Source organism: Mustela nivalis (genome assembly GCF_964662115.1).
Source record: "Mustela nivalis genome assembly, chromosome: 14".
Classification (NCBI taxonomy): Eukaryota; Metazoa; Chordata; class Mammalia; order Carnivora; family Mustelidae; genus Mustela; species Mustela nivalis.
Window position 1 is genome coordinate 35,367,924 of NC_139033.1, and position 16,862 is coordinate 35,384,785.

The following is a 16,862-nucleotide window of genomic DNA, read 5'->3' on the forward strand; positions in this document are numbered from 1 at the left end:
TGGGAGAACCAAATATTAAGGGCTTTTCTCGTAAGTTGTCCTCTAGAAAGTTCCATCCCAGCCACACCATATGAAAAGACTGGTTTCTTCACGCTCTTGCTCTTTTACCATTTGAAAAAAAAAAAAAATCCTCTTTCACACTTGGCGGCATTACATGTGTGTGTAAGACTGAACATCATTCTCCCACACTGGAGTGTGAGCTGAGGATAGACGTAGCCTCTCTTCCGCCAGGACCTCCCCTGATGCCTCCCACACAGCAGGAAACCTCAGGGAATGTACTCTCAGTAAATCATTTATGGATGGATGGATAAAAATATGTGTCTGTGTATGTGTGCGTATGTATGCACACGTGTGAATCACTTCTGATGTGCATTTCCATGAGCCTGAAGCCTTGTGCTGTTGATAAACTCCAGAAGCTTCAGAGGACTGCCTACGTGAAACTGAAAGGATCCTATCTCAATCACCCATCGCAAACCTTGCTCATGGCGATAAGAGGATTTCCTGGGTTAATTGCTCCACTTTTGCTGAGCGTGAAAACCAGATCTGATCATAAAGTACTGAGTCTACTGTCTTTGGTCCCGTTCTCTCCCTGCCACACCTGCTAACAATTTTACCACCAAAAGAGTGTTGTTGTTTTTTTTTTTTTAATTTAGATTTTTTAAATTGATTTGAATTTGAAACAAAGACTCTGGGAAGCCAACCGCGCTTCTAGCTTTTTCAGAGCAGTTCAGAGACAGCTGTGTGTCCCGAGGACTCCTTTGTTCCCGTATTCATATAAGAATAGCCCGGAGGGCGCCTGGGTGGCTCAGTGGGTTAAGCCGCTGCCTTCGGCTCAGGTCATGATCTCAGGGTCCTGGGATCGAGTCCCACATCGGGCTCTCTGCTCAGCAGGGAGCCTGCTTCCTTCTCTCTCTCTGCCTGCCTCTCAGTGTACTTGTAATTTCTCTCTGTCAAATAAATAAATAAAATCTTTAAAAAAAAAAAAAAAAAAAAAAAAAAAAAAAAAAAAAAAGAATAGCCCGGAGTGTCCTGGTATCTCTTTTTCTTTTACTCCATTCCTCTTCCTGGGCTCCTTTCTGAGGTTGTCCGAGGACCTTCGAGCTGGTGTTGATCCGCAGAGAGGCTCTTGGAGGAGGGACCAAGAGCCAGACGATGATGGAGACCCGGGGAGGAGCCTCTCCCAGAGCAGCCTGCCTGATGAGGATTAGTTTTTCGTTCATTAGCCTGCTCGGAGGACGGTTTTATAACAACACGGATGGGTATGCTATGGGTCTCAATTTGGGTTCCCCCAGACGCTGGCCCAGAGACCAAGCTTTGTACATCTGCAGTGTATTTGGAAGCTGATCCCAAGGGACACTTGTGGGGAAGGCAGCCAGCAGAGGGCATGCTTTGAGTAAGTTACTGCTCCGGGGCCCTGGGACCTCATCCTGCCTGGAACTCTGGGAGTAGTATAGAGTCGGATCTGTGAGCTACCGGTCCTTGGTCAAGGGCTGCTCCCAGGGAGCGGGTAATTCCCCAGCATCACCTCCTACCTGCTTTGGGTGGCCCTGCCAAGTAGGCACACAGGTTCTGGTAGCCAGACAAGGCGCTGAGGCAGAGAGAGATGCCGGCCGTTGCAAGTTGCATGGGTCCCCGATGGGAGCTGCCAAGTGTGTCTCCCTGTAACTTCCTGGCCACCACACATATGCCACCAATACTACTTTCTGTGCTGTTTGCGGGGGAGTGACCACCCCCCCCCCATTCTGGCTGACCCACTGGCAAATAGGCAAGTCTCATACATGGGCCTTAAATTACAGGAAGAATGAAGACAGCAGGGAATGTGATGGCCAAGCAGGGAAGACCCATTAGCAAATGAGCAAGTTAGAGCTCTGTTTATAGTTGTGTTATGAATGGTTTGTTTTCTTAATCATGACCCTCTAACCAAATGTGCATAAGCACTAACTGAATAATGTGCCTGCTACTGGTTGGGAGCTGAGCAATGATTAACAGAGGAGGCCTCCCGGACGGGGATCTGGTCCACGGCTAGAGTCCCAGCCTATCAGCAACTCATCAGAGTAGAGCCCCCCACCCACCCACCCACAGACCCCAGTCTGCGAGTTTGCACGGATGTGACTAGCTAGCAGCTGAGGTACTCCTCTTTTCTTCCTCCCAGGCTGTGTGACACACATTTTTTTCAGTATAGTTGACACACAATAGGACATGAATCGTAGGCTACAGCGTAGCGTTTCCACAACCCTACCCCATGCTGTGCTCACCCCGAGTGCAACCATTACATTGCTATTAATTATACTCCCTGTGTTGTATGTCCCCATGTACTTTTGGTTTGGTTTCCCTTGCCTTAGGAGACATGTAGAACAATGATGCTACAGCAAGTGTCAAAGAGATTACTGCCCGTGTTCTCTGCTAGGAGTTTTATGGTTTCAGGTCTCATGACATACAAACGCGTTCAAACATATTCCTTTATTCCTGTGACTTTTTCTTTTTCCCTTTTTGGCTGGGTAGAGTATGCTTCACTGATGGTATGTGACAAAGTTTGCCTCTGCCAGTTCCTCCCCTTCTTCAGTGTGTCTGAGATGGACACTGTGTAGAGGTCGGGAGTGTTGGGGGATGAGTTGGGGTGAGGACTTCCCAGCAGCTGAGGGCCTTTCTCTCCCTCCTGCTCTCACCGGAGCTGGTGGCCCAGTGGCTCTTACTCCTTGGAGGCCATATGGACCATAAGGTCCACCATCCAGTTGCTATAGCCAAATTCATTGTCATAGCAGGAAATGAGCTTGACACAATGGTCATTGAGGGCAATGCCAGCCCCAGGATTGAAGGCGGAAGAGTGGGTGTCACTGTTTAAGTTGCAAGAGACAACCTTGTCCTCAGTGGAGCCCAGTGTGCCCTTGAGGGAGCTCTCCAATGCCGCTTCAGCATTCTCTTGATGTTGTCGTATTTGGCAGCTTTCTCCAGGTGGCAGGTCAGATCCACAACCAACACACTGGGAGTGAGAAAATGGAAGGCCAGCCAGGAAGCTACCCATTCAGCTCAGGGATGATCTTGCCTACAGCTTTGGCAGCACCAGAAGCAGGGTTAATATTCTGGGCAGCCCCTCACCCACCACACCTTCCCTTCCCAATGGGGGCATCCACAGTCTTCTGGGTAGCAGTGATGTCATGGGCTGTGGTCCTCAGTCCCTCAGTCCCTCCACCATGCCAGAGCTGTCATGCATGACCTTAGCCAGAGGCCAAGCAGTTGGTGGTACAGGAGGCATTGCTGATGATCTTCAGGGAGTTGTCATACTTCTCATAGGCCACACCCATCACAAACATGAAGGTGTCAAAGAAGGGGTAGAGATGATGACCCTCTTGGCCCTACCCTTCAGGTGGGCCCCAGCTTTCTCCATGGTGGTGAAGACTCCAGTGGATCGCACAAGCTACTCAGCACCAGCACCATCCCATTTGATATTGGTGGGATCTCACTCCTGGAAGACACAGATGGGTTTTTCACTGATGACAAGTTTTTCATTCTCAGACTTGACTGTGCCATTGAATTGGCTGTGAGTGGAATCATACTGGAACATGGAGACCATGTAGTTGAGGTCAGTGAAGGGGTCCTTGATGAAGACAGTATCTGCTTTGCTAGACTTAAAAGTAGCACTGGTGATCAGGCCCCCATTATGGTCAAATGTGTTTATTCCAGCCTTTATCCTAGTGTCTCAGGGACACAGCTGATACTGCACCAGAAGATGAAGCTGTCTGTCAAAGGGGAAGAGCAGAGAGCCTCCTGTGACTTCCTTAGTCCATACTGTACGCCTGTTTCTCCTACTCCTCTTTACTATCTTACCCATCCCTCTGTCCCTCTCCCTTCTGGCAATCGTCAGTTTATTCTCTGTATTTATAGGTCGGATTCTGCTTTTTGTTTATTTGTTTGTTTTTGTCTGACTTATTTTACTTAAAAGGATAGTATTATCCTTTAAGTTCATCCATGTTGTTGCACATGGCACAATTTCAGATGTTTTTGGCTTCATGATATTCTAGTGTGTGTATGTGTGTCTGTGTGTGGACCACATCTTCTTTATCCATTCATCTGTCAATGGACACTCGCTTCCATATTTTAGCTATTGTAAATAATATTGCAGTGAACATAGGAGTGCATGTATCTTTTTGCATTAGTGTTTTCATTTTCTTTGGGTAAATGCTCAGTAGTGAAATTATTGGATGATACAGTATTTCTATTTTTAATTTCTTGAAGACTCTCTGTACCATTTTCCACAGTGGCTGTATCGATTTATGTTCCCACCAATAGTGTATGAGCGTTCCTTTTTCTCCACATCCTTAACTCTTGTTATTTCTTTTTGATTCTCAGCATTTTGAAAGGTGTAAGATCAATATCTCTTTGTGGTTTTGATTTGCATTTCCCTGGTAATTAGTGGAGATAAGCATCTTGCCATGTGTCTGCATGTCTTTGGAAAAATGTCTATCTAGCCTCTGCCATTTTAATCAGATTATTGGGTTTTTTGGGGTGTTGAGTTGTAATACGTTCTGTAATCTTTTCAGTATTAACCCCCTATTGGATATATCATTTGCCAGTACCTTCTCCCATTCAGTAGGTTGCCTTTTTCTGTTGTTGACAGTTTCTTTCACTGTTCAGAAACATTTTATTTTGATATAGTCCCAGTAATGTATTTTTGCTTTGGTTTCCTTTGCCTTAGAAGACCTATCTAAACAAGTATCCCTGCTGATGTTAAGGAAATTACTGCCAATGTTCTCTTCTAGGCATTTTATGGTTTCGGGCTTCATGACATACAAACATACACAAACATTTAAGTCATGCAAACAAACCTTGGAAGATATCCACCAAAGAGATGGTAGTGATTCTGAAGAAAGACCCTTTTTAAATATATCTCTGATATTTTGAAATCTGATTTTCCAAGAAGAAATTATTCATGTCAAGGTTCTTTTAAGTTCTTGATAGAAACATATATGTATATGCATATGTGTGTGTGAGAGAGATTGATTAGAACAGTGACTGGAACAAAATAAACACTAAATGTGTTTGATATTATTATTGTGTTACTGCATACTGACTCCCATCCAAGAACCTGAGAAGCCCCCCAAAGGAGAAGCCATCGAGGAATTTTTTGTGTTTTAGAGTTGTATCCTCAGAAAAATTTTGGGAACCACCGTGAGGTCCCAGGGCTTTTTTTCACCTATATTTTTATGTTCAGACCAACAGAACGACATTTCCTTTCTCATGATGCTGATCACAGGCCTAGGAACAAGGGTGCATGTTCCATCTGCCCCACCTTCCCCAGCGAAATACCCTTCCTGGTTCAGAACCATGGACAGTGTCGTGGGAGGCCTCATTCCCCTGCCAACCCAACAATCTTGGCCATGCTGATCCTGTGACACATCTTTTTTAATCGTTGAAACTCCCCCACGTCCTTATATGTTGTGTGGTCAAGAATATGTGTCTCTCTTTCAAAGTCAAGACATGGGCCTTTCAGTGACTGTGGATCTAACCCCCTGCCAACCCAACTGCTAATGGCTCAGTAGAAAGAAAGCCCACTTCTTTCCATGCCTGCTTGGTAGAAGCATCTGGTTTTAAGTTCAGTATAAATGACTCTAGGAAGAAAGGAACAAAAATTATCAGATGCTTTTACCTAATCAGTGTATACATACTCAATCTTAAATGGAGCTTCTATATGACAGGAGGCTCTGGGGTCCTATGATACCGGACAGGTCAAAAATAAGGCCGTGAGCTTTGGTTTAAGGGCTATGTAGATTGTACATAATGCGTCTATGATACTGTCTTCTTTATATTTAAGTAAATGACTTTTTACCTGAAGCAGAGCCCAGGGAGTCATCACAAATGCTTACCCTTCTGAACACAAACAGGTGAAAATTCTTCTTACCCCAAAAGAAGGAAACCCTGCCCCCAATGCAGCCAAATTGAATGATCCAAAAATGTCAAATACCTGGGATTGATTACAGTTAGCAACAAGGTAAAAGAATGACTTGTTTATGAGTGAACGATGAATTGTTTGTGATACAGTTGAGCTGGATGCCCTGTTCTCTCCATCCAGGGCTCAGAAGGGCCCTAGCAATTTCACCTACTCCCATTTTTGTAAAAACAAAGAAATAGAAGCATAGATGTTCAAGGGCTCATGCAGTACCAGAAGCTCCTCTCCAGTGTCTAATCTGTCATGAGGCAAATGTATATTCTTGATTAGGCACTTCTGCCTTATGTAGTTAAAGTTTGCATCGCGGGCAAAAGTGCCAGGGGAACTGGTGGTCAAGGTGAGCTGGCTGGCACTAAAAAGCTTAATTGATAATTGGTTTATTGCGAGATGACTGGAATGGGAGATACTGGTTGGAAAAAAAGGTCACACAGTGCTTTCTAAGGAAGACCCAAGTGAAAAAGTTGAGTTTGGACCAAGACCAAACTTTGGACTCTCTTGGCAGAGTAGCATGGACAGCCATTCCAGACACTTACCAGTATGTTCTCCGTGCTTGCTGTGATAATTCTGGCAACCACCTTGAAGGTTTCATGCTACGTTTCACTATGACCTTGCCCAAGAAGACTGAGGACTGGACTTCAAAGCCTCTGGGCTCTCGAGAGCCAGGTCTCCGCATGATAACCAATTAAGTAGAAATTTGGTGAGCAAGCCGGACAGTCTGTGGTAATGAGCCAAATCATGTCCTACGAAGAGAAACAGACCCTGAAGTTGAGTCATAACAGGAGAGTAAACAAAGATAAACCTTGGCGACCACCCCCCAAACTTTCCTTTTCAACACAGATGGTTTTTACCCCCTATCAGTGGAATGTTAATGACTCCCATCCATCCACACGAAGCTGTTGCAACAACAAACACTGGCAGCTCCTATCGGCCACTTGACATGTTTGCTGGCCCTTCTCATTCTCATTGGCTCGCTCTTATCCCTCAGCCTTCACGAAGAGTTGGGGATATTTGCATCCTAGCCAAGGAGAAAAAGTAGAGGTTCCCTGTCCCCTGTGCCCTTTCCTTAGCAACATGGCTTCCATGAGTCAGAGCAATGGTGCACTGCAAAGTAAATGAGAAGGAAAAATTCTAATGTTTCCCGAGTACCAAGATAAAGCAAGCAACCTCCTGGAGCAAGACTTGCACAGTCTCCTCAGTCTTCCCTCAAACCCATCAAGTAGAGCTGCCCAGTGTATCCATTTTGCAGATGAGGAAACTGAGGCTCGGGGATATTAGCTTTGTCCAGAGCACAGCTGGAAAGTGGCAGAGGCAGGATTTGAACTCAGAAAGCCTGACACATCAGCGTCTTCACTCCCGCCTCCCTCCAGAGCAGATTTTTCAAGGCCGAGAGAGGAAGAACCTAGAGCCAGCACAATTGCTAAGGTAATATTTTCCCAAAGGATCATTTTTCCTTCTACTTAGTTAATTCTCACCAAACTCAAAGATTACCTTGGCCTTCTAACTTGAAGTTGTGTCCAAGATAGGCTTTCTGGAGGGTCTGTGTTGACAGTCCAGATGAACTACCGCTCAGAGAGAGAATCAGACCCCATGAGTTTCTGGGCTCAGAAGCTCAGAGCACAGTAGCTCCGAGAAGATCTCAAAAGACATGGGCGGAGGAGACTCTTAACAGTCCGGTTTTGGAAATGATGCCATTTACGGACAAATCGCAGCTCAGGGCCCTTCTTAGGAAGATCTATTATAGACCCATTACTGAGATCTATATTATCTTGACTCCAGAATAATTGGTCTTGAGATAAAACATCGCTGTTACACGCATGACTACAATAGCAGCTCAGAAACTTGAGAAACAAACGTGTGGCTCCAGGAGGCCAGGGGGCAGGTCACGATGGCTGTGCAGCTTTGTTTTGGGGCCCCGTTGTAGCTCGGCTTCATCTTCCCGCCATTCTTCCCCTTGAGCCACTGCCCCCCCCCAAGGTTTTGCCCTTGTTCACATATCACTTTATATCCTCTTCGGAAAAAACTGTGACATGCATACATTTAAAAAGTAAAATAAATGTCAGAACTTGCTGCTTCTCCACTTTGCAAACACTAAAGTAAAACCATGTGCATGTGAACCTGGCCCCCTGGTTGTTGTCGTTCTAGGTGTCATCTAGAAAGACCCTTGAGCTAGGACCAGGAGGGTCAAAAATTGAAATGATAGAGTTTTATTGACAGCCACTGAAAGCCTAGGGAGCCGTGGCCAAAACAATTTAAAACATATCTACTAAAACAGATGGCCTTTCCCTGTGTTTCAGTGATTGAAAACCAAGAGGCATTGCATGTCGTGGCAAGGGTTCTCCGGGGTAAGGATTAAGTGTGTGCTCTTTAAAGTCAACAGATGCCACTTAAATTAGGGCTGCAGCTTTTTTTGGGGTGCGGGTGGGGGGGTGGGAATTGGGGAAAGGAAAGAAAACATGCCTGAATTCCCCAAGGGAAGTCTGTGTTCCACAGCAAACAAAGCCCCCGCCAGAAGCTACCCTTACACGCACAGGGCTTCAACCTCAGGGTCTGAGCCAGCTGCAAATGTCACCTGTGGCTTTCCAAGTTAGACTAGCCCTTCAGGCCGCCGGTCTTGGCTGCCCTGAAGGCTGAGCTTTGGGAAAACAAAGCACCAGATCAAAGCCATGAGAGCGCTGCTCTCAAGTCAGCTTCGTGGGAGGGCCCTGTGTCCACGGAGGAGCCAAGCAAGCAGAGCTCCCCACGAAGTTCTGGCATGGTGATCACTTATTAAGTGCCACTGAATACTGCAAGACCTCACCGCAGTCTGCTAGATGCTGTGCAGGGCACAGAAGAGCTCCCTCACGGATCTTACAAACCTGGGATAAGGAAGGGGTGTGGCCTGGGTGGGAAAGTTCATTGAAGGGGTAATAAAGCCACGGCCCCATGCTAAGCAGTGGCCATCCCGCTGTTCTCCGGATGATGTCTGGTGTCCCAGAGCTCCAAGCTGCGGCCATCCCGTGGAGGTCAACAGGGCCATTCAAGTCTCTCACGCCTTCCACAGCCAGCCCGCCATGGTCCGAGTGCGGCACACAGGCTACCCCAGAACAGGAGGGGGCCGCCCCCTCCTTGCTGACTGGGACCGTGTGGCCGGCAGAAGCACAGCTGGAGCCAGTGAGACCCACATCTGGATCTCAGCTCTGAGCCTCCATTTCCCTGCCTCTAACTCAGGGCTCCTAAGTCCGTGTGAGATGAGGCTCTTTCACGGGAGTGTCGCTGGGCCCTCCCCCGTTTTTGTCTGTCGAAGTTCAGCCTTCGCTATCGTGAGGGATGCCAGGCCTCTCTGTCTTGTCTGCCACCTCCAGATTCACAGCTGGCTTCTGCCCTCAGACGCTCCCACTGGCTCCGTGCTCAGCAAACACCCCCCCGAAAACCACCGCCCTCCCCCGTCCCTTTGGAACGGCGCGCAGGCCCCCCGTCCCACAGCCTGCCCCCAGACTCCACATGCCTGACTGGGGTGGCGGGCGCTGCTGACTGTTGCCGGGGCTACACAGTACACAGTCCGGGATAGAAATCCTCAGAAGGGAGAACACAGCTGAACTTTGGCCGAGAGCCGGACAGGAAAGGTCCTTATTACCTACGTTTTTCTTTCCCTCCCTCCCTTCAGATTCTCCCTGGTCAGAGGGGACCCGTGTCACTCTTCCGTTCTCAACTGAATGACCTCACCCTTTGCTTCAAGAAAATGACACTCTCCAAAGCAATCTCACTTTCTTCCCCCAAGTCTTCCGTCATCAGGGGGTGCCCTGGCTTTTCCTGGAAGAGCAGCGCCCTGCCCTCTGCCCTGCCTGAGCTGGGAGGAGGGTGGGGACGGACAAGAGAGGAGTCCTCGCTCCTTCACCCCTGCAGTGAGGCCTGGAGACCCCTGCTGCTTACCAGGGAGCCCGTTCTTCAAGCACCTCTCTTGATAATACTGATTTTTTTCCTCACTGTGCATCCATATCTCGTCCGGCAGAAAGGATGCTGTCCCCTCGGAGTGGGACTCTGGGAAAGGACATCCCCGTGGGAGCTCTTTCCCGTGCTGGGCCTGCCAGAACCACACAAGGACACCCGCTCTGCCAGTCTCAGAGGGGACATCACTGTCCTGTGCACGTTCTTTAGTCCCATCTATGCAGTGGCTGCTTTGGGGGCAGGGGACTTCCCAGCTCTCAAAGCCAGAGCTCCTCCAGCTGCCAGAACCCAAAATCTACCTCGGGAAAATGGGAATAAATTATAAGGTCAGAGAAACCACCAAACCCAAGGACAGAATGAAGTATGCGTGAATCTTGCATGATTGTGATTGGAAAGTCAAAAGCTAACGTTACTTTCTCTGTCTCTTTAAATGTCTTTTCATTCTCACTGTGGTTTGAATCCACTCATTTTGCCTCTTCCGTGTGACCCTCTCGTGCTTGCTCTGTGGGCCACCCCAGCCTCGGAGACCCTGCGTGCTCTGCTCTGCCCCCTGCAGCGGACTGCCCGCATGGCTTTCTGAGCCAGTTTGCTTGGCCCTGCCCAGTTTGCGGTCCCTCTGCGAAGGTAGCGAAGCTGGTGTCCACTGATGCGGGCACCGAGGGGTTCTGAACTGTGATGCATGGGGGGAGGGGGCTCTTTCAGAAGCTACGAGAAGGTCACGTTGCCAGAACTAGAATATAATAACGTTTGTCGTGATGACGCTGGTGCTGACCTCCTGTCAGACAGTTTAAGATATGGTGGGTGTCTTCCCCTCACTGTGCTGGGGAGGCTGTGGGGCTATTTTTGTAATGTCTGGGAGCACTCTGCTTGCAAACATGCCTGCATCACGTTGTGCGTCACGGGTATTAGCTGCTTGCGGAAAAGTCCTGGGTACACAGTAAAGCGATTATTCAGAAGACACAGCTGACTGTCAACTCTTTAGAATCAAGAGGGGTTGGGGCCCTGGGGAATCCCTTATCTTCAGCATTCCTGGAGTAGGAGTCAAAAGGAGGCTCTTGGTGCTCAGACTACTAATTTCTACTAATTTTAAAATGCTTCATCACTGGGGACTCCTGGGGGGGCTCAGCTGGGCATCCGACTCTTGATTTTGGCTCAGGTCATGATCTCAGGGTCGTGAGATAGACCCCTTGCCCCCCGCTGGTCTCTGTGTTGAGTAGGGAGTTTGCTTGAGTTCCTCTCCCTCTTCCTCTGCCCCTCTCCCCAAAATAAATAATAGTTAAAAAGCTGCATCACCAATGCTCCCATGGCACAAAGAATGTTTTGTGGTGAAAAGCACAGAAATCGGGGTCTCTCGGCTAATAGACTGATTCTGAAGAATCAGACTTGATATGTGAGTACGTTTTAAGACGGTCTTAACTGGTCTGTCTTATTATCCTCTATGTATATCCACACGTATGACATATGACAATCTGTGTCTAATTAGGATGAAAAGAACTACCTTGGCAAGCATAGAAAAATTTCAGTGATAAAGGGTCATGTCGGATTTTAATTGGAATCTTAAAAAAAACCATGTGTTACATGAAATAAGGGTGCGTCTTTGCTAATGTCGTATTCAGTGAAAGACAGTAACGTCCTCAACAGTAGAGGGTGCAGAAACTTAGGGGATGTGGGGATCTGGTTTGGCGGGGAGACATCTTGGGGACTTGTCTTGTGGCTGAGTTTACCCAGCAAGCGGATCTTCACATAGATGGCACGTGATCAGTTTATAAACACAGCAATGTTCTTGAAGAAAGCCCAGAATCGTGCCTCATATAAGCGTGCCAGAATGTCAGCCCTCAAGGTCTGCAGAGAACCCCGGGAGTGACGGGGCATCTTTGACATGAAGGGAGAGGGCAGAAGCAGGCCCGTGTAGCTCCAGCCCACGGAACCGGGGAGGACCTTCATTTGGGGAGGAAGCCAGGGATTTGATCACATAGGACTGTCTGGACCAAAGCAGGGAGTTTGAATGTTTACTCTGTGTGCAGTGGGATGCGAGCAGCAGAGTCTGAGCAGGTGGGCTATTGACATTTTTTTTTAAAGGTCATCCTGGTTATCGGGAAAACAGTGCCCTATAGGTAGTAAGGAAAGAAAGCAGAGAACAGAGGTTGGTGAAGGTTCGAGACTAAAGATGAGGAGGGTTGGAGCAAAGATGGAGAAAAGGTAATGAAATCCTAGTTAAGTATATCACACCACACACACACAGTACAGCAGATGGTCCCCGCATTTCCTCCCGTTCACCCAGCAGCGAGACAGACGGTCATTCAGAAGACGGGACGGTCTCTCTGTAACGCGAGTGCCGTTGCCCCCCAAGTGTTTGTCTGTCTAGTCCAAGAAGCCCGTGCTGACGGAGGCTCACATTTCACCAGCAGCGCAGTGGCCTGGTGTTTGGGTCCATGGACTTTTCTCCTGGCTCGCACTTCTGGTCACCCAGCACTTGGACCACACCCAACCTGCCCCCTGAGAAAATCGCCATGCCATTTCTTGGAAAACAGGTTGGGTCACTTACACAATTACTTCTTTTCTCCCCCAACACATGAACAACAGCGTTCAATAAATCAGCCCTATCTAAAAATGCGTTTAGAGCAAAGGAACCATCTGGATTTTTGAAAGGTCGTTAGAAAGTTATACATGAAAGAATTTCTCCTAATTCCCTCCTGTATGAATCTGGCTGGTTTCCACTGAGCACTGAAGTTCCTCTTCTGTGTGACGGGCTTCCGCAACTCTAGAAATGTGCTGGATTCCAGTTGTGTCCAGAATCACCTGGCTGCTGTGTGTGCCTGTGACAGGTTCTGGTTAAAGACCAAATTCTTCATTTTTCCTATTTTATCCCCTTGAATGTAGTAATTACACTAAAAAATGTTAGTATTTTCTTCGTATTTACTGTGCGTCTCTGAATGCACAATAAAATAAAAATATAAAAATAAAATTGCTGAATTTTCCTGTATGTATTAAATGAGAGCAAATAATTTGTAGATAGGGTCATTGAAATTCTCGCTCATACTTGATTACTACCCATTGCAGCGACTGCAATGTGCATATAATTCTTCATTCCGGTTTGCATCTCTACGTAGATAACCTTTTGATGAGCTTTTGATTTTGACCTTGAGCAAGGCCCAAAATGTAGCTAACGGTGTTGATAAATGTGGACATGACAGGCCATAGTCTGCCAACGATGGCCAGTTTCTCACAGAGTCTACTAAGGATACAAGATGGTTTGGGACCCACAGAAGCCCTGATTATAGGTTTGGTTGTTTGGAAAAACTGTGGTCTGGAAGTTTATCTCTGCTTTTTCTTAAACCTCGCATGACTGAGCAAAATTGCTGGCTTTTAGAGACAAGGATAACGAGAATGGGGACCACATGATGTGACCCAGCAACCAACTGCCATGTCTGGGCTGCAGAAATGTCACTTACCAGCCTTGAGGAGAAGTTGCCTGACTGTGCTGTTCACTGTTTATATCATTAAGAACCTGGTTTTATGCCTGTACTGTGCTAAGTGCTTCATATAAACTAGCTAGCTCTTCTTACCTCCACAGTGACTCTATGAGGCACGTTTCAAACTGCCACTTAACTGATGAGAGGACTGAGACACAAAGAGGAGGTAGGCGACTTGTCCAAGGTCACACAAATAGTAGTGGATGGACTTGAACCCTAATTCACGTCTGACACCAGAGCTCAAGCTCTTAATTACTGTGCTGTAATATCTTCCTTGACCGAGAGAAGCACAAACTACCATCGCACATGGCTTGTAGGTTAATCTGAAAAGTTGAGGATACAGGGACGGATTCAAAAGGTCATGGTCAGGTATATCCTTACCACTGATCACCAAGAAAATACTGACTGTGTATGAAGTCTGTAAGATTTTTGACAAACGCTTTCAGTTCAGTTGGATTCATGGCAGATTCATATAGAGAGCATAGGTGATTGTTCTCATGATAAAGGGACAGGCATGAGCACAGCATGAGGGTAGGACAGCAAAGGAAGCAGCCTGGCCACAGCAAAGTTCTCCTTTGACAGATGGTGCGGAATGAGGTTGGGAGAGGAGAATAGAGTTGGAACGTGGCGATCCTTAGCGGTCAGTGGGGGGAGAGGGTATCATGGATCTGATGAGTGAGGGCCTGCAGCAGAAGGGTCACTGAGAATTTGAACAGTAGCGTGGCCTAGGGAGGGCGGGATTGCCCTGGCCATGGCAGACTCGAAAGACCTGGGAACCTGGAGTTGTGGAAACCAGCTCAGAGCTTGTTAGCCATTCCTCAGTGTAGACGGATGTGGCTTTGATGCAAGCGGTGGCAGTTGTAGAAATGGGGAGAAGGGGTGAATGGAAGTACAATGCCTTTATTCAAACTAACGGGCCTTGATGTTTGGGTGAAGAGAATGAATTGGAGCCTTTAAACCTAGATGGATTCAAGAAATGAGATGAGGAATTCCAAAGGGATCTTGGTTTTGGAAAGGAGATGATAGGGTTGATTTTCAAATGTTTTGACTGAACAGTTGATGAGCTATCTGGGTGAAGATTTCCCAGGATCGTTAGTAAGTACGGCTGGAACTGGAGAGAGAGGTTGGGCTGATGGTGCAGATGTGGGGATTCCTGTTGCAGTGAAAGCCACAGCGAGGGCTGAGGATGGAGACAGAAGAAAAGAACAAAGAGGCCAAAGAGAGAGCTTGAGTTAGAGAAACCTCAGCTGAAGAGGACCCAGTGCAGGAGAAGAGAGACCCACGTCTCTCACTTCCGGGGGGGAGTAACAGCCCCTTTTCCGGAAGGGAAGACTTAGCTTAATACTTTCCAGGTTTTTCATCCCAGAAGTGATCACTGGGAGGTTGCGTCTCATGCTGGGAGCTTTTGTCCACCCCTTGCCAGGGGGCTGGCCCATGTGGCCCATGTCTGCAGAGCCCGTACCCCCTCTGGCTCCCTGTTAGGCATAACTAGTGGCAGGCCCCAGGTTTGCGGTCAGGACACTTATTTCTCTGGCTCCCTTCTTGCAAGGCTGCCTCAGCCTGGTCCTCTCCTGCCACTAAAGGTCCCTGTCCCACCCAGGGGCCCACAGAGCACACACATTCCCTCTGTGCTCAGTTTCTCACCCTCTTTTCATCCTTTTGGGAATTGCAGTGCATTGGATTCGTCTCCTGGTGCTGCCATGACAAATTACCACAACCTGGGTGGGTTAACACCCTAGAAATGTATTCTACAATTCAGGGAGCCAGAAGTCTGCAATCAAAGACGTCATCAGGATTGGTTCCTTCTGCATGTTCTTAAGGAGAAGCTAGCCCGTGCTCCTCTAATAGCTTCTGGCAGTTGCCAACAATCCCAGGATTCCCTGGCTTGCAAGGACATCACTCCAATCTCCGCCTCCAATTTAAATGGTCACCTTCTCTGTCTCTGTGTATCCTTTTCTGCTTTTCTCCTTCTTACACTGGGTTGAGGACCCACCACAATCCAGTATGTTCTCTCCATCCTTCCCTTCCTTACATCTGTAATAGACCTTATTCCCAAATAAGAACACGTTCTGAGGTTCCAGGGTGGAGGGCAGTATTCAGTCCCCTGCAAAGGGCAACAGCTCCTATATCGTCAGCCCTGAGTTCTGCACTTGCCCTTGTGGTTTCCCTCCACCCTGACCACATATTTGTACCTTAGTCTCTTTGGAAACAACCCCACCTTGGATGATCCTCATTTCAATGCAACTTCTATTTCCACTTGGGACTCTGAGTGATGAACATCCCTTTAGTAAATTTCTTACCTTTTATACAAACCTATACATATTACAACTAACTCATCATTTCTCCTTTGTTGGGTTTTGCTGCCAGAAAAGGTAGCCCTAAACATCGTGTTCATTCGTGTAGAAGCTCTCTTTAGGTGAAATTTCTGCTCTCTTTATCTTTCCCCTCGAATAACTATTATTTTGTTCTCGTTTTAACATGTCTTTATAAATTATTTTTAATGATATGAAGTATAGCTTAGTAAGAAAATTCTGGTTCTCCAAAGCTCCCTTTCTCTGGCCAAGTTCCTTACTACTTCAAGCTCTTCCTTGGAGGAATCCATTTGGACATCTACTTCTCACACTTCGGGAGATGTACGTTTGGTTCCTATAAAACATTATGTTTTGAATTCACACCAGTTGATCTTGACTAAGAGGAGTGTTCACATCGTTTTTCTCGTGTGTGTGATACTGAGTTTGTGTGTAGTTGCAATCACACGTCTTTATCATGATGAGTGTGTCACGGCGTAGTCAATACAACCTACAGCATCTGGCCCAGTGATGGTCACTCTCACCCATCTCCTGGGGCCATCTTCTGGTTGCATGTCAAGTTTGCATCCTGTGGCCCTTTGGAAAATGAAAAGGAACATTCCATCCAAATTGTTGTTTTCAGCTCTTAAGGGTTTGTGACCCAAAGTCCTGTACTCTTGCTCGTTATCCTTCACCCACGAGGGAGCTTTCAAGTAGTATCAAGATATCTGACATTTTTCATTCAGTTGTAGAGCTGGGAAGAAGCTGGAAAGAGGCCGTATAACCCACCCGTGTGAGTTCCTTATTTTGCAGTGAGTAAACAAAGGTCTAGAGACGAGACTCCACCACCCAGTACCCCATGATGTGCTTGTATTTTAGCTGGGGAGGATGTTCCCACCTCAACACCTTTTCCATTGGGATTTGCTGTGTGTGACCTTGACAGGGTCCAAGTGACACACAGAGCAAGTACTATGGAAGTTCGGCGGCAGAGGAAGAATCTTCTGGCTTGGCTCAGAGAGCCAGGGAGGGTGTCAAGGAAGAGTAGGTTGAGATAAACCTCAATGTTGACCTCTCTACAGTACGCTAAGTTCCAGTTCTCATGGCAGCTGGGGGTTGGGGGGAAGGGGGAACAGGAAGAGATATCCAAGACTCAATTTAATAAGCCCATCAACCTAACCAGGGGCTGGCTCTTTATCCAAACAAGTGAGAGTAGTAGTGGCCAATGAGAAATTT

General features: G+C 47.3%; 1 protein-coding gene and 1 pseudogene across 3 annotated transcripts in view; one reads left to right on the forward strand and one right to left on the reverse strand.

Moving 5' to 3' along the window:
- Positions 1-16,862, forward strand: part of CCBE1 (collagen and calcium binding EGF domains 1) — a 228,145-nt gene that overhangs the window by 155,001 nt on the left and 56,282 nt on the right. The window lies entirely within an intron of this gene.
- Positions 2,690-3,589, reverse strand: LOC309847636 (glyceraldehyde-3-phosphate dehydrogenase pseudogene; annotated as a pseudogene). The gene has a single exon. The product of its transcript is annotated as a glyceraldehyde-3-phosphate dehydrogenase pseudogene (transcript).